Raw genomic sequence first — 23,055 nt, 5'->3', positions numbered from 1 at the left:
AGGTCTCTTTGGTTTTCTGGTGCGGTTTCTTTGAGAAAACGGACCAACCACATGATTTTGTGATGGCAGATACCATTAAAGTCATCTGTTAATCACAGGAACAGTCAAGGAGGTGATCTGCATTCTGAAAGCATCTTCTTAAATACTACAAATCAGCATTTTAGTTCAGAGATTTGAGAAAAAGAGCTAAATCAGTGGTGTGTATTGCATTTGTGACAGACTACATTTTGAAGAGTTGTGTTAGTCACACAGTAATTTCTAATGCGATCTTCAAGACACATTGTCCTCGTTCCTACTTGTTCATTATTGTTAATGACATATGATGTGCAAATGGTTTCTCAACAAATATGACTAATCAATAATATCATTTCTTCATTAGCCACTAGAGAAGGTGAATATTCACATAAGAGGCAGTAAAGTGCTACATGAGCTGTCAGTTTTATTTCCTCATGTGGGTTCATGCTGCGCTGATGATTCAGGATGACAGTCACCACAACTGTCCTTTCAATAAGTTTCCTATAACATAACTGGTACTTATGGATGTAAACTTTGTTAGTGACTGGTTTTTTTTATGCAAACTAGCCAATTTAAAAAAAAAAATTATGGAAAGATTAAAAAAAACAAACAATGAATGAGCATTTCCATCTACTAAGCTAATAGTGGTTAAAAAAAAAAAGTTCTGAAACTGTTTCTGTTGCATGTAAATGGAGCAAAGTACTACAATGAGTATGCAGCAGGAGGAAGATAGAATCTTAATAACTATCTATTCCAAGTTACATCACTTGATCAAGATCAGCACCTCAGTTCCATATGTTTTTATGACCCCTGGTACGTGAACATTTGCAATTTTAACATGTACCTGCAACTTGAGCAGAGATTGCACATTAAATTTGGTGTCAAAGTTTTGGGTAACAGAGAGAAGGCGCAGGGAGCCAAATTCTGCAGGCAAGGGTGGTGGTGAAAGCGGGTACATTGTCATGTTGAAGAACTAAAGCGCCATCATGCCACATTTCAGGGCATTTGCTCTAAATGTCTTCTGTCAGATGAATCCGAACTTCACAGTAGAACTCGGTGTTGACAGTCTGATTCTGGGGGATGAAATTCACGGTGCACAACCCCGCAAATGTCAAAGAAGTTGACGTGTATTTTTTGGTCTTGGACTGTGACGTTCTACCAATCTTGAAACGTAAATGCAACTCAAAACATGTCATTGCTTCATTACAGTAGGCTTTCTGAAGCATTTCAAAGGTCTGTGTCGCTAATTTCCAGAGTTGACACAAAATCTTCCTCCCACTAAAACATGTGTAACTCAGGTGCTGTTCTTTCTCATAGTTTATAGCTTGCCGCTGCTCTGTGCAGGTCAGGGTGCTGCACTTCGTTTGCGTGCAACAGGAGCTCTAAACCTTCTGATTGCCCCCTTTTATCAAAAGTAAGTTCATCAATATTAACAGTTGATGCTGCTATTTCTCCAGTTAGTGCCATTAAACGGTTGCAGAAGGCACACAGAGATGATTTAATTAAAAGTTAACACCTGAAAAACTGGTTTCAAGCATAAAAATGTAGAAATCTATCATTGTTGGAGATCCATTTTTTAATTTAGTGTTAAATTTAGTCTTCTATCCAGCTTTTCTATAATGCACAAAGTGAAAATCGCATATAATAACAGGTAAATGGACACACACATAACGAGGAGACATAATGCATGACAACTAAAATCTTTTATCCTATTAACATTATTTGGGTTTATCAGGGAAAAGGCAATAAGTGACAATTTTACTTCCATATTAGACTGTATTTTATTATACACGCTGCAGTTCATAGCTCATTAGCATTGCAGAAAATCAGTAGTGTGGTCAGAGTTGCCAACAGCACATGTAATTCTAGAGAGGACATGTAAAAGGGAAATGCCAAGAAAAGAAAAACGAGAAATAAGGTTAAAAAGTGGAACATGTATTTATTTCAATTTACTTTCTTTGCTAAAGCTCTTATCTACAATGACCAAGAGAAAGCAAGAAGCAGGTCAGCACCTTGCTCAAACACGCATCAATTTTTACAAAATGTTGTTCCATTTACAGATGTTATTTCATCTGAGGAAACAAAGCTGCCCCACTGGAGAAAAATAAGTGTTTATTGTGTGGACAAATGCTAAAAAAATTTACTGTTAAGTGATGTGTTGTGGTCTTAAAACTATTGCTAATAATTGCTTGAACTTTTTAATTGCGTAAACCTGGTTAACAGATTAGGCAATACTATTTTTGTTATGTGGTCTCTCAAAATACATCATGTCCTTTACCTAAAGGATAAAATACATTGTTTGTCCAATGCAAACAGTAGTGCAACATCCACATGTAGTGATTACAGTCTAATTAAAGTTTTTTTTTTTTAAAGAGTTTTTTCCAAACATTCACCAAAGTCCCTTTGTTGCCTAAACGTGACTGCGGAGGGGACTCTATATGCTAATCCCAGTCCCATGCGTTTAATACACCCTGCCATCCACCCCAACCACCTCATCTAAAGTCCAATGGGAACTGGGTTGTTAAAATCAAACTGTTTGCGTTTCTTGACCCACCGTACTTCTTTTAATAGAAACATTGCACACTGCTAAGAAACTAAAATCAATGTTTTAACATGCGGGAATAATCCTTTAAAAGTAAAATACTATGTAATCTGTAAACACCTTCAGACTCTGTCAGTGAGTTTCACTGGACTAATCTCTGGTTATTTTAATCCGTCCTATAGATGACAAGTAAAACTTTATTGCTGAAGACATTCCTTCTTTTTTTTGTTGTTGACACAAGCGGTTAGGTGAAACATGCTGTGCAGGACGCAAAGAGGAAGAGTTAAGGCGTAGGAGTAACCACTAGCACTGCACATGGTCTCTTTGCATGAAAGGAAAACAGTTTTTGACCTCAGGGGTTTGTAATGCCAGAAACAACCCACATTTTACTGTTTTACCTACCAGCTGGTTTTCTTTTTCTCTGGAATAATGCTACATGTCCAACTGATGGCTGGTCAGTAGCTAAAGTGGCTGTTGAATCATTCACCAAACACTGTCAGAGTGCAGCTTTTTATAGCATGAAATAAATGAATGCATCTGTTACTCTAAGAATTAATTTTCCAGTCATGACAACTTGTGTCACATTTTGTGAGACTGTTAAAATTGTTGAAAATAAGAATTGTGCAGTGAAAACATGTTAAACTCAGTGGGAAGTGACTCGACTCCTGTCCTGGTGTGTGAAAACATGCGCGCACACACACACACACACACACACACACACACATACACATACACATACACATACACACACACACACACACATACACATACACAAATGTGACACAATGTACTATTTTGAAAGTAGCTGAGTAGATAAGATTTGCATCGCTGGTGTGGGGCATATAGTGTAGCAACTGCACATTTTAAATGTCAGATCTATTTTTGTTCCAGTTTCTTGTTGTTTTACGCAAAGGTACCTCTTACATGTGCTTTTAGCGATAATAACCTGAAGTAAGGAAGCATTTAAAACATAAAAATTAAAAGAATATAATTGACTTAAATATTGTCCATCTTTAAATTGTCTCCACACTTTGGTGTTAGTCACCACATAATAAAATTCAAATTAATGCTTTGAGGCTGTCATAAGTGTAAAAATAAATGATTTTATTCTTTAAAAATTGTAAAAAGACAGTGTTTTTCCCTTACATTGTGCAAGAGAAAAAACATTTGGGGCATGAGAGAAAAGGCTTTTGCAACTCATCTCAAGCTACACATGAAGACGGAGCGTCGGTTAAAATGGAGAAGCTTGTTGCTGTGGAGGAGAAGGCGCGCACACACGCACACACACACACACGCACGCACACACACACACACACACACACACACACACACACACACACACACACACACACACACACACACACACACACACACACGAACCAACACAGTACGGCGAGGCTGCTGTCAAGTCGGCGGAACGTGCCGTCTCTCTTGGTCAAACAAACCGGACATCAGGCGGGCATGTTGAAATGTGAAACTGCTCAGTCATGCTCACATGACGTAGACATGTATGATATCATCAGGAAATGTTGCAATTCTGGTCTTGTGTCCCTGAGGGTGGGACACTACTCTTTGTGGCTGTCTTTCAATGGATTTTATATGGAATAAAGCACCAAATTATGTCCTGAAATTAAAAATTTTGGGGAATTTCCAAAAGCACTTCATATGTGTTTGTTCGAGGATTCTGTGAAAAGTTATTAAATAGTTTTACTACTATGTTTGGCTCTGTACTTACATAGTCAGTTTTGGTGCAGGGGGGACTGCATTTGTGTGTGTGTGTGTGTGTGTGTGTGTGTGTGTGTGTGTGTGTGTGTGCGCGTGTGTGTGTGTGTGTGTGTGTGTGTGTGTGTGTGTGTGTGTGTGTGTGTGTGTGTGTGTGTTTGGGATAATGTTACATGCTGAGTGTTGTGTGTTGTTATTTAGGATTTAACAGGTGAGTTTTGGGCATTTGGAGATTCCACTGAGGTTGGGTCTGATCTTGAATTCTGCTAATATGCACATACAAGTAAACCATTTAGGATCCCCGTGGGGGGAATTAAAATGGAAATATGAGCAGACAACTAAAGAACAATACAAGATTGAGCTATTAAGGAGCAGAAACGTTAAAGCCATGAAGGCAGTAACACGGGACTGAAAAAGTAGAGATACATAACAACAGACAGTTTAAAGTTAACTTCCAGCAGGAGGAGGAAGATGGTTTTACTGTCACGCATGGATTTACTGTCATATTAAATTACTTATATGTGAAGGAGTGTCTGCATATAGAAAGTAGCATTTGCCGTGCAGGAGGCTGCACGAGCCATCACTGTGTACTTAAACAATATAAGGATATGAAAAATACAACAACCCTCAAACAAGAACTCTTTTTGTAAATTATTGATGCTCTTGTATTGAAGTGGCTAAATCTGATTTTTTTTTTAATGTTGTACAGGTATAGGTACATTTGTTATGAGAGGCAGGACAAATACCTGTCGACTTAACTGTTTTGTTTCTTCTTTTAAAAAGCAACATTTCTGAGTTACTCTCCAAATTTTGGGAAATAATGTGTATTTGTGCCATTTGCACTATTTCTCTCAATTAAACCCTGTTGAATTTGGATTCATGATCAATGAGGCTACTGAAAAACATGTTAAAACACTTTTAGAGCTTTAATTTCAAGTCTGTTTACCTTATATACATTTTGATAAATGTATCATTTGACCAATGAATCTTGACAAATATCATAGCCATCATAATAAATAAATCTCTTCTTTCAAATTATGACCTACAAAATTACTAAAATCATTATAAGTGTGTTAATTACCAAAAACGTTTTGGCCTCTGTTCTTAATATCATGTTCAGCCAAGAATCAGTATCAGATCTTCAATTTAAGCAAAACATTTTGTATTGTTTATTATCCAATACTTAAAGTATCTAGTCATGTGTTTAAACTGCACTAAATTTTCTTGAAAAGGTTGATTTTAGGTTTTACATTATGAACATTGAACTGCATCTCAGTGTCAATCTCTTGGATACATTTCTTAGAAAAAAGCCTTTAAACATTATGCTGTTTTCGCACAGAATTGCAAGCCTCAGTGTGTTAAGAAGCTAAATGTATGAACGTTGGTTCTCATTAGAAAACTTTAAAGATTTCCACTAAAACCATAGAGTAAATTTAAAATCTTCTGACAACAGCCTCATTCTTATGTTACCACCTAATGCTTATATTTTAAAGTAAAAAAGCTGTAATCTGGAAAGCAAATAAAGCCATGAATTGTTTGCGAAGGCCTGAGGAACACCTTCAACTTAATACAAGAACAAAGAAATAATGTGTCACCCATCACCAGAGGAAGAAATAACAAAACACAGCTGTCAGTCTTTTACAGACGACCTTTATCTCATGTTGTTGTCTAGTTGTTCTACAACCAGTTGTCAGACTGACCTTCAAGAAGACACCACGTGTGCCAAAGAATTACTACAAAATATTTGTATTGCTACCAGTTACTTTATGCAACGGTTCTACAGTATGTATGCTTCCCTCTCTCCCTCTAAACCTACATCTGCCTCTGTTGTGTTTATATATCTGTACAAGAATAGCCTGGCCAATCCCAGCAGTGACAGGTATGCTGACTCATGAATCATAACCCAATCAGCTGCCTCATTAATGGTTGGAGGATGAGTCACAGTGACTAAATAGATGGAGGAAGCTGATTGGTAGGAAGAGTTTGAGTCACCAGGCAACAGTTCCTCACTGGTGGACATACTAACCAATGATAAGTGGGAATATCTTTTATGCTCAAAGTGACAACCAGTTTAGGAAAGAAAAAAAAATCAATTACTTCTTTATACATTATAAAGGGAGAAGATTTTTTTTTTTTTTTTTTTTTTTTTTTTTAAACTTTACTTCATATCAGCTCATATTCATCTGTGGATTGGCAGGTTTTAAAGCAGTTTGGTGCAATACAGGCATGAGAAAGAGTTGTAAACTACAAGTACAACACTTTTTGTTTGTTTGTTTTAAAATGTATTTTGGGAATGTACCTGCACCTTATCTACATGCATCTACCCATGTGTCAGCAGTCAAGGTCCACTTTTCTCTAGGTTTCAACCACATCTCACTGTCCTTGTTCCTCTATAGAAAAACCACATGAATTTCACATGTGAAAAAACTAATGTAATCACATGTGATGACTCATGAGGAAACGTGGTTTTGGAACATTTCATGTGTGAAGCCCATGTAGATTTCCGTGGAAAAATGCTTCCACAGATTTTTCCCATGTTATCAGGTGGTAAACATGTGTCATGCATGTGATCATGTGTTCCATGTGGAAAACCCGCGTGTTTTTTCTGTAAGGGTTGGGAAATAATCACCAGTGAAGACCATCAGATGAAGTTCAAACCTTTAAAAAAAGCCACAAAAAATTAGATCAGCTGAGCCTGACTAGAAACAGTTAACAAACCACACACGAAGGTCGTTTTCACCAACTCCTACAGATTTCTATACTCTTTGGACCATAAAGATTATGAGTAAATACTACACAACAACTGTCAGTACCAAGCGGCAACCAACCGTGAGGTCACCCATCGGTTTGTGAACTGTCGTTACGAAGCCTCCTGTTCAGATTTTGTCCGTCGCCATATTGCTATTTTGCAGCCAAAAGTGACCATATTTGGAGTTGGGGAGGAGCGAGCGGTGGATCTGACTCGATCTGATTGGGAACTTGAGGACACTACACCCCGCCCAATGATAGCGGAAACCTGACTGCACCATATACCGCTTTTTGTGGACTAATATCTAATTAACGATGGGATTATTTTCCCAAGGAACACAAGACAAATAATAAGGAGGAGTGACCTTAGTGAATGACACTATAATGACTTGTGGAAAAAAAACATTTACGTTGCATTTCATGAGAGAAGTTGAATTGGAGTTTATGGAGCGAGAGCCTTTTTGGAACGAAAATCTGCTGGTCCTCGGTGGTATTGCAGTTTATGGCACTACCGCCTTGGCCTCATTTTTCTGATCCGCTAACTACGTACACTTTTATATGCAATCTATGGTCAGTAACAAATGCAGTTCTAGCAATAGATATCTCCACAAATCCTCCAAGAACACAAATTGGTGCATATTCTTGTCCCTCCATGATCATGGATGGCAACCGGCAGCTTGTTGAATAAAATAATCAAAAGGAACGGAAGCTATAAAATATAAAAAAAGAAGCTTTGTATTTCCAGTTTCCTTAATGCATTACACATTAAAAACAGTCAAACATACTAAATTAATGACATTCTATATCTATGAACAGAGGGGTATTTAAGTTGATCTCTTTAAAAAAAAAATGAAAGGTCCTAAAGTCATTATTGATTGATGCTGTTCATTTCCCTTATGAGGTTATTGTAGTATATTTGTCAATCTCATCCGCATTCTACAGTATGATTAGATAAGACTTTATGAGGGGAAATCCTGTTACAGCAGCACTAAGCCATAAGAAGAGAGGTCAGAAAATAGACAGAAAACTGTTCTCTGACCTCTCTGTCAGACTCTTATTTTGAAAGACAAAAGGACAGCTCCTCCTCACATGTCTCTGACTCCAGCTATCATCTCCAGCTCTCCCTACCCGGCCGGGGCCGAGACGACGATAAACGGAACACCTCTGATTCTGATTTATAGCGGCGCTACAAGGCTCCACTGTGGTCTCTGCCCAATGCAGCAAGTGATAACATTAATTAACTCACTCCAGCTTTGGTGGAAAATCCCTGAGGCAGCGGTGGGGAAATGTTTTATCTGAACATTATCGTCCTACTGTTCACAGATAAGACAGACGTATCTCTCAGGGATTCATGCCCGTGAAGACTTGAATCTTTGAGAGATAATATCCAAGACAAAGTAGCGTGCAGACATGTGTTTCATAGTTTGTTCACCTCAGTTACTTGTAAAAAGAAAAAGAAAAAATACACTAAATAGAAGTTTAATGCTTAATGTATTTTTTAAAGACAATCATACATAAGATAATAATCCTCTATGTTTAATTGAATTTAAAGCCAAATGGAATTTGTTTTCACTTTTTGCAGAAGGATATATTAACTAAAATGAAACTGCAACTATGGGGCAATGCAAACCCTATTGTTAAATGTTGATATTGAATGTGTCTTTAAAAACTTCAGTCATAATTTGTTTTTTCTGTTAAATTGATATTATTACGTTTACACTAGGTGGTTACATCATTTAGTTACAGTTAGGGATGGATCGTGGCCCGTGTTGAATTTTGAAAAGGTCATCAGCAGCTTATAGCATTAGCCATGACATTTACTTACAATAAACTACAACACTAATCCTTCTATCCTTCTATCCTCAGCCAAAGTGCTTCAAAAACATAAGACTGACAATGCAAACACTGGTCTCCAGTGTCTAAGATGCTCTGTACACATTTTTTACGACCACAACCCGACAAACGCGTTGGCGGGTAGCACTTCCCTAACTGCATTAAACAAAAACCAGACAGTGATAACGTTTCCTGAACTGTTACATTTGTGGAGTTTAGTCTAGCTTTCAAAAACTGACATGACTCCCACTACACGTTGCTTTCCATCCAAGTTACAGTAAATCTAAAAAAAGTAATATTACAACTCCTGCTTTCCACATTAAACTACACCAAACCAGATATTTTCTGTCTCCAGCATGCAGCATGTCACAGCACTTCACATTCTCTGAGAGAAAAAAAACAGGTAAAAGCGTCACAGTCAGTATAGCATTATGAGTATGAGGGGAAATTTTGGGGCAGATAGACAGCAGGTAAAGAAAGGATGCTCTGTTTAAACTAAAGGTCAACACTCCTGTATATGCAGGTTTATGCATGTTTCAGGCAGTTTTTCCCTGTTTGAAAAAGAATCAGAGGTAGCTTTGCTGCCAGGTACTTTCAGATGGGATAGGAATGACGTCAGCAGGGGTGTCACACCATTCGTTAACGTGTGAAAAGCACATGTAATGAGTGCAGACGAGCAAACGGTTAAGTTGTGGCTCGTTTCTAAGGTCCCGTAACCACTGTGGAGGCAAGTTTACTTACAATAGTCAATTATGTGGCCTTGATACTTTAATCACTTGATTTAATGAGTTCAACCATAAAATCCTGCTATTTTCAACAATAGTTCTGGACTCCTTACCTAAAGTCCAATTTCAGTCAAAACACGTCCTTGCAAATGTTTCACAATAAAAGCCTTGTTAAGAAATCAAAGTGTTGAGTTTGTACTAATGCGTAATTCAGTAACTTTAACAGGGCAAATGGTAGCAGATCAAAATGAGGCTTAGAGTTGACAATGTCAATTCGTTTAAACTTTTCAGCCATTTTATATATATATAAATAAAAAAAGCAAACACGTGCACCATCTTTGCAGAGTGAGGAGGTCATTGTGTTCACCAAATTCTGGTGTCATGTCTACAATCCACCCAGCTGCAGTAACAAACTGAAAATGTCTACTAAAGTCAGTCAGGCTGATGACAACTGTAAAATTACTGTTCTGAGTCACCAACATACAGTCGTCTGCAGCTGCCTTAAGTTCCTGCTCCAGTATTTCTGCAGTAATACAGTAATTTCAGTGGTATTTCACACTGGACACTGAAGAAAGTCAACAAGCATTTATATAATACATTCATTATATATATTTAAAGGCAAATACTGAAGACACAACATAAATTGGGTCATATTTAACTAGTGTGCTCACTGACAACAGGAAATGTAAACTTCCGTGAAAGAGGACAGATTCTGTCCCAGCTCCACACACACTGATGTAGTATCTAGATTCAAACAAAATGGGGGGAAAAAATGCAAGAATTTCCCAAATAAACCCTTTGGCTTAAATGTCGCACACTCACACTTCACAAGGTCCGAGGCGGTGTGACCAACCAGTTCCAGTTAAAAATTTGAGGTTTTCAAGACTTATTGGCGTCTTCGTCCTTTATAAAATTGCTTATACGCAAGATACAAGAAACATAATTCAAGTTTATGCATGTTTTAGAGCAGGCGGTTTATTCCTGCTGGCTGAATGGGAATCAAAAGTGCAATAGTTTTGCTGCCAGGTACTTTCAGATGGAACAGAGATTTATCTTAAATACTGAATTATAGCAAAATACATCATATTCACAATACTGTAAATATTTATACAATATTTTAAATGATATACGATTTGATTTTAAACAGACATTTTGCAAGGTTTTTACATGAAAGTAGAATTAAGGAGAATAGAGTACTGTTTATGTTTGGTGGCAAAGCAAATATTCATATCCCAATGTTTTATTTCTCCTGCAAGTTTTTTGATGATGTTTTGTTTGGAACTTTTCTTTTTCGGAATGTTCTGAGTCAGATCTTCTTCAAAGAATTTATGACAGTCTGAGAAGGAACTTTATGAAGAACCAGCCATGCCACCACTCCCAAAGGAGATCAAAGATTAACCTCAGGCTGAGACAGAGCTCTCTGATCAGTCCTTAGAGAAAGAAAACGGAAGACAGGACTTTCAGTGTGGTGTGAATTCCTGTTGATGGGGACCAATCCATTTGGAAAGTACCTGAAGATTTTAGAAAGGCCATGAGGCAACACAGGGTTGGCTTTACTCAAATCTCTCTGTGTGTGTGTGTGTGTGTGTGTGTGTGTGTGTGTGTGTGTGTGTGTGTGTGTGTGTGTGTGTGTGTGTGTGTTTGTGTGTGTGTGTGTGTGTGTGTGTGTGTGCGTATGTGCGTGTGTGTGTGTGTGTGTGTGTGTGTGTGTGTGTGTGTGTGTGTGTGTGTTTGAGACACAGGTCCAATTAAAATGGGAAAAGTAATGTATTTTTGTCCACAAGCAAGTTGGAGAGTTGGTTTTCATCCTATTATAAATGTGTGGATTGGAAAATTGGTTTAGAGGAGAGAGGAAGGGGCAGACAGAGACACGGATAAACAAAAACAGAGACTCTCCTCATATCAGTTCAGTCATACATTGTTTGCCTCGGTTTGGCTCGGGGACACGTTTTCCATGACCCTCCAGGAGACCCTTAGATGTGGTTGACCTGATTGTCTGACGCCTAGAAGACCACATGGAAACAATTCCAAAGTCATGTCTCTAATGAAGACAAAACTTCAGCAAAAAAGCATCTGCTGTTTGGTGTGATTGTATTTTTACCTAATTTGACAGTATGTAGTGGACAAAGAGGGATGAGGCTGTTGCGTAACAGACAAGATGAGTTAATGCAGCTTTCTGCAGAGAAAAATCTATTTATTTTAGCATTCTTCTCCAAGTCTCCCAATATACTACTGTCCTTATGCCTCACCATTAACTGTACAACTGACCGTCAGGGGCCTGCAGACAGGTTGCACATGACAAGTTGCACGAATGAAGACTGGTTACAGGACATTTGCATAGTTGGATGATGAATTATTCATTCATCTTTACAGCTGGAGCCTATCTGAGCAGTGGGTGAGGGACAAGGTGCACCCTGGACAGGTGGCTGTTCATCTCCAGGATCAGTCATATGTTGTTGATTCTGGGGAGGAGAGGCATTCTGGGAATTTAAATCACTTCTGTTAAAGCAGACTTGTTGCAACATACTTTACTGTATGCTTCTGCATTACAGTAACACAGCGGCTGACAACAGGTGTGTGTGTCAAAGAAGTCAATTCCTGAAACCACGGCTGCTTGTTGCATTGTTTCTTTTTCTGGTTGCAGTGTTTACTGTTTTCTCAGAAAAAGATCTGCTGACATTTACTGAAGCGATTACCAAAGTTTGTGGCAGAGCCTGAGTCATGAACTGAATTCTGATGAGTGAGATAACAACAATTTACAACAATGTGGAAAACTCCACTTCCTCATTTAGATTGTCTTGGTTTCCATTTCTGGGAAATTAATGGTATCTCAGAGGGCGAGAAGGTACCACACGTTGTTATCATGGTGGTGGAAATACTTTTCATGTTTAGTTCCCCTTTCTCTTTTAAAGTGCCTCATCTACGGTATATGTACACACACACACACACACACACACACACACACACACACACACACACACACACACACACACACACACACACACACACACACACACACACACACACAGTATAATACATACAGTATGTGTATTGATTCTTTAGAAACTTATTTTAGTGTAGAGTAAATCTTGTGTGGGACATGGACTGTATATAACAAATGGACATAGCCTCTGTGATGACAGCCAAAGGTTTCCTGAAGAGCGGTTTTAAAGTTCAGTTCTGGGTGTCTATGGCCGTCGCAATTTTAATAGAGCCTGACTCAGCTTAACTCCCGGCTAATCCAAAAAATGGTAAAACAAAAAGAAAAAGTAAAATGAGGCCAATGCAGAAGTGCCATAAACTGCAATACCACCGAGGATCCCTAGGGGTTGGCTCCAACAAGGCTCTGGCTCCATGGACTCCAATTCAACGTCTCTCAAGAAATACAAAGTCAATAAATTTTTTCCACAAGTTATTATGGTATCATTCGCTAAATAGAAGTTCGTCTGAAAATAATTCCATCATTAATTAGATATTAGGCCTCAAAAGGTGGGATGTTTGGGGGGCGTGTTCGTTTGATTGACAGGTCTGTGGTGCAGTCAGGTTTCCACTATCAGTAGGTGGGTGTCCTTGGAGATCACCGCTCGTGACTTTTGTCTCCTAAATAGCAAGATGGAGACAGCCAGAATAGAGCCCATGAAAAAGCATCTGGGGATTGACTCACTGTTTGAGCCTGCCTCAGGTGGCCGTTCAAGGAATTGCAGTTTTTGGCTCCATTTTTCAGCCCCGGAGGTTACTGCTTAGTTTAACCTGAGTCTGTGCATTTATAACCCATTTCATAAGTTACTTGCGCACTGACTGACTCACTGATCAAGATGAGTACGCCGTGAAAACATACTGACTGGGTATTTTTTCTTAAAAGGCCTCAGAGGTGAGGCCTTCTATAAAAAGACAAGAGAAAGACTTAAAAAGGAAAAAAGGAAATATTCAGATTTTTATGTATGGGTCAAACCCCAAAGAAACTAAATTCTACAGTACATGCTCATGCAACAATAGGATACTTCATGCCCACGTCTTTTCAACTTCACAGCCCCAGTTTAAGAGTCATTCTCTCTGATTAAATTTGTTTTCTCTTCTGCAGCCTTTGGAAAGCTCCTTCAGAGCCTCAGAACAAGTTATAAAACTGACTACTACACTGAACTTAATGAGTAAAACCGTCCCTTTAATTTGTCACCCGTTCTGTAATTATTTTTCTGAGTAAAACTACTGCTTACTTTTGTGCATTTCTAAAACAGAACAACACAATATAACGCAACACAAAGCAACCTGACGCGATGCAAAATGGGCACAAACAAAACAACAGCACAATGAAACGCAACACAATGCAACACAGACCCTCAAAGCAGCACTGTATGTCCAAAATAAATAAAAGCAGTAAATGAAAATCTTATCAAGGATGTTGCACAAGCCTTTCAACTTTTCACAGGTGTAGCTCGCATCATTTTTTTTCCCCTGGAGTTCAGCCTGAAATATCCCATTCAGGAGTGTGAGGCTGTTCAGTTGCCTGAGGTGATGGAGTAGCTTTGATTCATTTGTTTTTGAAGATGTGAAAGCTTTTGATTCTGAAACCTGTGGTAGAGTTTCTGCAACAGTACATGATGCTTTAAAAAAAAAAAAAATTGTTATACCCTAAGTGGGGTTTAAAAGGTCTTTCGCCAGCTTCACAGATTAGATGTGTTTGTCTGCATGACTGCCCAACAGGTTTACAGTGAGTCAAACTCCTGATGAAATATTACACAGTGGTGTAATGAGGTATTTGGCAGGAGAGGAGGAAATCTCGTGACGGAAAACCTTAAATTGAGTTTCAGATAAACCAGCGCTTCACACGTGGGGTCAAACTGTTAATCTATCCTACTGTTTGCGTTTTCATTTTTGTAATAAAGCTCTTTTTATTCACCCAATAAAGCTTTTACACTTAATATATTTTAACATTGCAATAAAGAAAGTGCAAACATTTTAGTTTATTTCGTGAAATTAAAATAATTCCAATGAAAATCAGTTTCAGGCTAAGTATTAGGTGCAAGACTTGATCTTGTTTGGCTTACTTTCCCAAAGGAATCATTGGAATACATGCAAATTAAGCAACCTCGGCTGGGGTCCTCTAGACTGCCAGTGAATCCTTTATTAGTGCACTTTAGCTGGCCTATAAGTGATCAAATTTGATTATGCTATGTCTAGAAGTAGAGAAATCTGACCCTAAAATAACCAGTATGTCTAACATTTTAATTATATGCTTCTAAAACCACCAAATTATGAGGTAAAAAAAAAAATCCCTGAACATGACCTCAGTGTTTTCAACAGGAGCTACCATCCCAACCACGATTTTTAAAAGTTTTAAAAAGTTGTCGCCACATTAGGCAAAAAGATTCATGGGCTGCTCAAAAGTGTGGATAAGAAAAGCTGCTGTCAGAGAGTCGGTGATCTGATATTGAGCAGCACTTCTGACGTTCTTCCTATAACTTAACTGAGCTTTGAGTAAATGCAATTCTCTGTATCTTCATCATCAGCAGAATGCATTAAAAAGAAACTAGGGTAAAGTGTCTAATGAGAGACATTTAGCTTTTCTGACGCTTACAGGGTAAACCAGCCTCTTTTGTTTTGGAGGGAATATCATGAAACAGAATAAGACAGAATCCTGCTGTGAGTCACTGAATGACGTGTTTGCTCTGCTAACTGCCAGCGATTATATGTTGTGTGGGACAAACGTATCATTAACCCCGAGGGCACAGCAGCAGCACAGCAGCAGCACAGCAGAGCACCAAACTCCCCCCCGAGCAAAGTCAAAACTGTTAATTTGGATATCCAATGGTTTCTGCACAGTTGGGTTACATCAAAATTTTAAAATACACATTTTCTGACTGACTTCCTACGCTTTTGCCCATTTTGGCCGGCAGAGACTCACATGACATTTATCACGTTTGCATGTCATGTTTCCTGAGAAAAAGTGGAACAGGATATTTAGTGAGAAAGGAAAGATATGAAGATGACAGTATGAAAGCATGGAAGAGTTGGTAAAAACTTGACATTCAATGTGCAAAACATACAACAATATCAAAGACCAGTCTGCAAATACAATACAATTTTCTGACTTAAAGGAAACTAAACAATAGAGTTGTATTATTCCATTATGACCTGAACAGAAAGCTATTCTGGTGTCTTTGAACATCAGATCGTTTGCAGCTAAATCCCTTCTTTGCACAGATAAATATGACCTGAGGACGTCTAGTGATTTAAAACAGTTGCAATGACTGTCTGTGGTTTTGATCCTACATTTGTACAGTTAAAAAAAAAAAAATCCTACCTTTCAAATTCCCACTGTAGTGTTTTTTCGTTGAAGAAGAAGGATCCTTTTCAGCATTCACACATCGTCTTCCTCCTGTCATAAAAAAATGTAGACGGAGAAAACACGTCAGCACTATCAGAAACTCAAAAATGGTCAAATCAGAGCCCCATACAAATATGTGTATGATAAGCAACACACAAGTGTAACCAATAAAAAAAATTGGTTGTCTTCACAATGCGTTTTCATACTTACAGGATCTTTTTCATCCACTGGGTCTGACGATAATTTCATAAGCTTGATGTTTTCCAATCCTATAAAAGAGCATTAAAAGGACCTAATTTAGACACTTAGTCTGAAACATGATGATGCTTACTGCACCAATAGTAACTTTGAACAAAATAACATACATGAAAATAACACTAGTCTTTGAAAGTCCACTCATGGTTAGTCTTACTAAAGTGTGATGTCCACAGGTTTCACTGTAAAGCAGAAATGAGATTACAACAATCTCTGAGTTACACACGCACGCACACGCACACACACACCCCCCCCCCCACACACACACACGCACGCACGCACACACACGCACACACACACACACACACACACAGCTGGCCGCAGGCTTTGGGCTTATGTAAAGGCCTGTGTGTAGGGTTTCCTACATTAGAGGAGCAGGGGTTTGTGGGATGCTGGAGCTGTAAACAGGAAGTTAAGATGAGCACGAGAGCCAGTACAGGAAGTGCATCAGTCAAAAACAATTCATCACTTTCAATAACTCGGTACAGGTTTTTATCTTTTCCAGTAACTTACGAATATACAAACACAAATAATCCCCACTATGACACACTATAGAAACTTGAAAACTGTTGTTTCCATTTAGTCTAATTGTGACACTTTGAATAGGTTTAAACATCTGCTTTCTTTTCCACTCTTTTTTTTAATGTAAAAAACATAAATCTGATTAATGCAAGTTTCACCTCTCATTATCTTAAATTAAAAAAGTAATACGTTTTCACTTTTCATCAAGTTGTTATACATGATAGAAAAATTATTTGAAAAAAATACCAAAATATTAAGAGCTAAAACAGAAGGAAATATTAGAAATAAGTTAGATTTGTTCTATTGGATGTAACTGAAGACAAGATTGGTCTATTTTTCCTGTCTTCCATGTTTTATAAACAATAAATAAGAAAAAGCCTTGAAAGAACCAAATTCAACAATAGTTCACCATTTCTTACTTTCCCAGACCAAAGTTTGTTGGTTTGTTTGTTTGTATGTTTGCTATTTTAGGGAATTTCATTGACATTAAGAAAAAAATTAGAAAGTGAAGTGGAAAAAGTAGTCGCATTCATTTCCCCCATGGACAGTACACAACAGTAATGTGAATTTTAACACATTAAGATTCATGTACATTTATACATTTATAGTGCTATAGAATAATATAAACCTGCATATAGACAGCGTAAACTTTGTATTTATGTTGGTGTAGTTGTCTCAGGTTTTTTTGATAACTGGTTAGTTTATTTAAGTGGTTTGTTTGTATAGCTAATTATTCTTGTTATAGTTGGTTAGCTGTTTGATTTGGTTTGTTCTGATTCATTTTAATTGGCCTGTTGGTGGTTTTTGGGTCCAGGTTGTGCTTTAATTAGGTAGTTTTAAATTGGATTGTGTTTAGATGCTCTCGCTGGGGGGGGGGGGGGGGGGGGGGGGGGCGTATGATGCTCTAGTTTGGTTTAGTCTGACAAATTTTGCCCTGGCCTCATTTACTTGGGACTCTTGTGATTAGTCCAATGGAGAAGCTCAGTCTCTCGTGCACATCAAGTCTGGCAGTGTCTGTCTGCTCTCTTACATTTCCCTGTTTTCCTTTGCTGTGGGTTGTTAAAGTTGGTTTTATTTCCTTTCCTCTCTTTCACTTGTGGTTTGTCCCGTCTTTAGCTCAGATTTGTTGGGTTGACTCTGGAGCGGCTGGCTTGATTTGCCTCGGTGGGTCTGGCGGTGTATGCACGGCTCGAGCTGCTCCAGAGCTGTATATCTGCCTCAGTGAAGCTGATGTAACGCTGAGCCAAAGAGTTGCAACAGCGCGCCTGACACTGCAGTGCTGCTCACATATAGAGGTGCTTTGATATGAGTCAAAAACAGCGTTGTATACTGTACGTGCACAGATGTACAGATTCTCTCTGAAAGCCACATCCTTCTGAAGAGAGAAGTCTTGTTTCTTTTTTTCTACTGCATTCATCAAAGGGACATCACACGTAATAGGAAGCACTTTACATTTTAATGAGGGGACATGAAGAAAATCTTGAAAAGAAAGAAGCAGGGTCACATGATGTAAGCTTCTGTGCAAGGAAACATGACACCGATGAAACATTGCAGAAGAAATGCAAATAACCAGCTGCCCCACAAACAACTGAAATTATCCATGTTCTTCTTCATGTGTGTGTGAATGTAAACTGATGAGTATTTCCACTTCAACCAAGGTCCAGCTGATGAGGCCCAAAAGGACAACTTCCTTAAAATCGACTTGCTCACCCGCACTAGTACACAGACAGCATTTTTTTCTTCTTCTTTTATGCTCTCTTTTCATTTCTGATGCCAGATTTACAATATGACCAAGCACCGTAGCCTTGTTTTCATTTCATTCTTTCACGTAACAAAGTTAAATGCACTTACCGTGGTGATGAATTTGGAGTCACCTGATGGTTCACTTCCAGATATTGTAGACGCTTGAGGTTGGCCCACAACTTGAAAAACTGCAGAGACAAAAAACTTTTGATATGACAGTCAAAGATGTGCAAACCTTTTAATGGGGAAGTGCTGCTGGAGAACTCAGCATGGAAAGACTAACACGAAACACTAACACTCACTGTTTTGAGTGCATAAGTGTGTTCACACTGTCAGAAACATTTAGTGCCCGGCAAGTACCATGATGATGCACTGAAAAGGGTCCAAAAAAGAAGTGTCTTGGGTCCCTAGAGGAAGGACCACCAACATAAAGAATTCATAAAATAAGGCGTCTGAGGAAGCCGCAGTTGTTCACAAAGTTTCTATTTTTCACTCCCGCTGCCGGATAGAAAAATCTGTGTTTGTTGAGTGTGTTAAACAGAGGGCTCGAAAACACGTTAATTTCTGGGTAAAATAATTAAAGCCGCAGATATTTTTGGTTGATGATGTGTTTGCATGCTCAGGTTATTTCCAGTCAGTGCGGAGTGGCGGTTTGAAACAACACTACCCTGCAGAAATTCCTGCACCAAACATGTAAGAGTACCATTTGTTGGTGTACTAAGGGAAGTATGTCATTCGAAACACAGCATAAGAAAAATCAACTTTATGACTGCATGAATATTTGAACTGATCCTTCAGATTTCACTACAGCTGTCAAATAAATGTCAATGTCAACATTATATCATTAGTCAAACTTTGTTTCAGCCAGGGAGATTGCTGCGGATTTAAAGTTTGCATGGGAACCAAAACCCAACACGCATTTTGCATTTTCATAATCCTTGAATAACGTCAGTTTTTATATATTTGGTTGCATCTGCATTCAAAGCTTAAAAAACAGGTGTATTGTTATGGCTTAGTGATGCTTCCAGTCGTGTGGAGTGTGAGCAGCTGCCTCGGTAATCCCTGCAGAACCCACAAAGTTTGTGTACGGCTCAATTCTTATGTAAAAACCCAGAATACCAAGCAGGAGATATTATCTGTTATGACAGCAAGGCGGAGCATAAACTGTGATGCACAAGGAAGTGAGTGTCCTTGTGGGGAAGTTTGTTATCCTGATGAGCAGCATATCAGGTTTACTAGATGCTTTTGTTATTGATGTTGTTCTAGCCTTCATTGTGTGATGTCTACTGAATGTGTGTGTTTGCAGGAGTATGTGTACTGATAAAAAAAAACCTCAATACATGAATAGAGAAAGTTTAAAACCAATTTTTAAATGACACAGGGCCTCTCTTGAATGTTTGATGTTACAGCCTTCTCAGTCATCCAATATCAACTAATACTAGCAAATACAGGAGATTTTGACTGAATAATGAAATCAGGAAGTATATTTTCCCTGAATTTGTCACCCATCTACAGTATATATAGAATTTGAGTGTTGGGTACAACATCATATATTTGTGTTTTTTACATTTTTAAATAGAGCAGTAAAGAAAGTGGATGGATGGGATTATGCGGCAACCCAAGACATCAACCACCGCTTTGTGGACGGCAGTTCTAAAGACTCGAGGTTGGCATACTGGCTGTCGCCATCTTGTTTGTTTGTTTTTTGTGCCAGAAATGACCATATTTGGATGAGGTGGGGGAGGAGCAAGGGGTGAGTCTGACTGAGAACCTGAAGACACTATCCCACCTAGGAAACCTGACTGCAACCCAAACACGTCAATCAAACCAGGCGCACCCTAAAAGTACCTCTCGTTCAGGCCTAATGTGTGATTAATGATGGAATTACTTTCAGAAGGACCAACAGAATACTGATCAGAAGGAGGGAAGTAACTATACTATATATGCAGCATAATGACGGGTCAATAAAAATGATTGACTTTTTATTTTATGAGAGAAGTCTACTGTAGTCATGCAATACAATTAAAACGTTTTTTTTTTTGTACAATGACAAGTTAAAATGTCTGTGGGAAAAATGCCACCCAGCCTGAGGTCCAAACACAGTGAAAGTAATATAAAGTACATTTACTCAAGTACTGCAAACACAGTCTTGAGTTAGTTGTACTTCACTTGAGTATGTCTATATTTTGCTGCTTTGTAATTGTAGTAAAAAATTAAATTTTTCTGGCATCAACAGATGTTTTAATTTGATAAAATCACCGTATTAGATACGATTTATTATTACAGGTGAAACCGATACTAGACACAATATTATTATGCAGCTTAATCAAAGAAGTCCTTGATTACTTGAGTACTTTTACTTGTGCTCTTGGCAGATAATACTTGTGTACTTGCATTTGTGAATGCAGGATTTTTTTTTTAAACTTTTAGTGGTTAACTGTTACATCTTAAGTTTTGTGCAGACTGTTATTTAAGTTCAGGATCTGAACACTTGTTCCTCTGGCTCATACTTCACGCACACGGCACTCAATAGAGGAAGAGAATAGACTGGAGGTCTCTGACCACAGCATCCTGAATGTGTCTCCTCTCGGCCCCAACGCAGTGAACACAGCAGGCTGAGCTGTGTGTGTGTGTGTGTGTGTGTGTGTGTTGTGTGTGTGTGTGTGTGTGTGTGTGTGTGTGTGTGTGTGTGTGTGTGTGTGTGTGTGCGCGCGCGTAAGAGAGACAGTGAGAGGTTAAGAGTGAGAGGTAACAGTGAGGAAACTATGTGCACACCTGGTTCCTGCTGGGTTTTGGTTGGTAGTTTTAAGGAGACAGATGTTGTTTCCAATCAAACCACTGAAAACCACAAAGTACCACCATGTTTAAAAGCACTTGCTATGTAATCACGCTGTTGCCCAGCAAAATGTGTTTTAATTGCTGAAATGGCTCCTGATACTGTTAATGTCATATCATTTTAAGGGTAATTAAGAGCAGCCGAGCGGGAAAAAATATTTACGTCAGCCTCTGACTTTTAACTCAGAGACAGAGGTGTCAGACGAGGCAACAAGAATCACAGACACGTCAACAAACTGGTGGCAGAATGGCTGCAAATGCATCAAAGCTGGCAGCTACTTCAAAATAAAATGTCACATTAACACAAATAAAATACATTCAGCTATTTTACTCTGTTTGTTTGTTTTTTTTCCAACAAAAAATGAAGCTAATTCAGCCGGTTGGTGTCGTGAGTGTTTGTTGGATTGTGCTTTGCTTCACACACAATATAAATGCATTATGTATCAAACAGCTGCAGGGCATTAAATACTGCACCGCTGTTTGCTTTCATGCTCCATCTAATCTACTGTAAAGTAAACGGCTGGATCATCCACCATGTAGAGATAAAATCTTACATGGCCTCAGGTTCACAGTGTGGTCATTTGATGAGACAGGATTTGTTTTAGGAATATGTGACATGTAACACAGTTAAGATCATCAAAGTAGATTATTTCGCTGTAGTTGTTTTCAAGACAAGGCCTGAAGATGAGGTTTTGAAGTGAGGCTCATTTCAAGGCCCTTATCAGGTCTGCTTAGTGGTACCTCAGTGGTGTCTACTCCCATATTTTCAAACTAAAGAACAACTGAATTTCCATTGCGTCTGACTGAATAAATAACTTTTAACAGCTGACAATGAAATATCAGGCAGGCATCAGTGATGTGCAGCATGTGTGGATGTGAGTCGTGTCCTGTGTAAATGTAAGATTAAAGAAAACTCAAGAAAAATTACACAGAAACACAAATGAATCTAAAGTAGATCAAATAGAACAAAACTTAACCTAACTTAACTTAATATAAATTCAGGTCGACTTTAACAAAAATAAAACTGAATATATATTATGAGTTTTTTGTTCTCACCTTAAAACCACAAAGGGTTAAAAATGTTACTTCTCTGTTTCTCTGCAGATGGAGGAATCCACCCTGCTGGACGGCCGCTCTGACTCACACACACGTGCATGTATGTGTGTGTGTGTGTGTGTGTGTGTGTGTGTGTGTGTGTGTGTGTGTGCGTGTGTGTGTGTTAATGAGTTGTGTGTTTGTGCGTCTTTGTGTGGAAGACATATAATTATCCGAGCATGTGTTTGTGCCAAGTTGTGGAAGGCACCGTACTTTCCGTGTCCTGCAGATGAGCGCACGCACACACGCACGTACGCACGCACGCACGCACACACACACACACACACACGCACACACACACACACACACACACACACACACACCGACACCAATGAGAACAAGAAAAAATAAAATAAAAATAAGAGAAAGCCTACTTCAGACAGAGTTATTCAAATAAAGGGAAAAAAAAACTGTCCTCATTTCACCTAAATGAACTTTTATACCAACAGTGTGAGCTGACCTGAACTGACCTGAACTGAACTGAGAGGCTGGTGATGGATCATACACGGATTTGCATGAACATAAATAAATCACACAACACGCAAAGTGTTTTGCTATTATGACTTGTTTTATGTTTCTTCTGAATGTCTACATTTGTAAACATATTTTTTACTGGTTTGAGATTAAATTGATGGTATTTACTGTGTAGTGGATGATTTGTTTTTTTATGATAACCATGCCTTTGTCTAGCAGTA

General features: G+C 38.5%; 1 long non-coding RNA gene across 5 annotated transcripts in view; it reads left to right on the top strand.

The window, feature by feature from the left end:
* Positions 1-23,055, top strand: part of LOC138195165 (uncharacterized) — a 102,191-nt gene that overhangs the window by 67,774 nt on the left and 11,362 nt on the right. For 2 of the 5 annotated variants that reach the window (XR_011177995.1, XR_011177994.1), the window contains 2 exons: positions 20,010-20,096; positions 22,370-22,988. The exons of 1 other annotated variant lie outside the window; for it this stretch is intronic. This is a non-coding gene — a long non-coding RNA (uncharacterized lncRNA). Of the gene's footprint in view, positions 1-20,009; positions 20,097-22,369; positions 22,989-23,055 lie in introns of those variants that run through there. 2 more of the 5 variants (XR_011177996.1, XR_011177997.1) reach the window with 2 other exon arrangements.

The sequence above is a fragment of the Embiotoca jacksoni genome, unplaced genomic scaffold (assembly GCF_022577435.1).
Source record: "Embiotoca jacksoni isolate LCO1_2020_lvr unplaced genomic scaffold, fEmbJac1.0.p SCAF_12, whole genome shotgun sequence".
NCBI classification, from domain to species: Eukaryota; Metazoa; Chordata; class Actinopteri; family Embiotocidae; genus Embiotoca; species Embiotoca jacksoni.
Note: the sequence above shows the minus strand (reverse complement) of the source record. Positions and strands in the feature narration are given on the sequence as shown.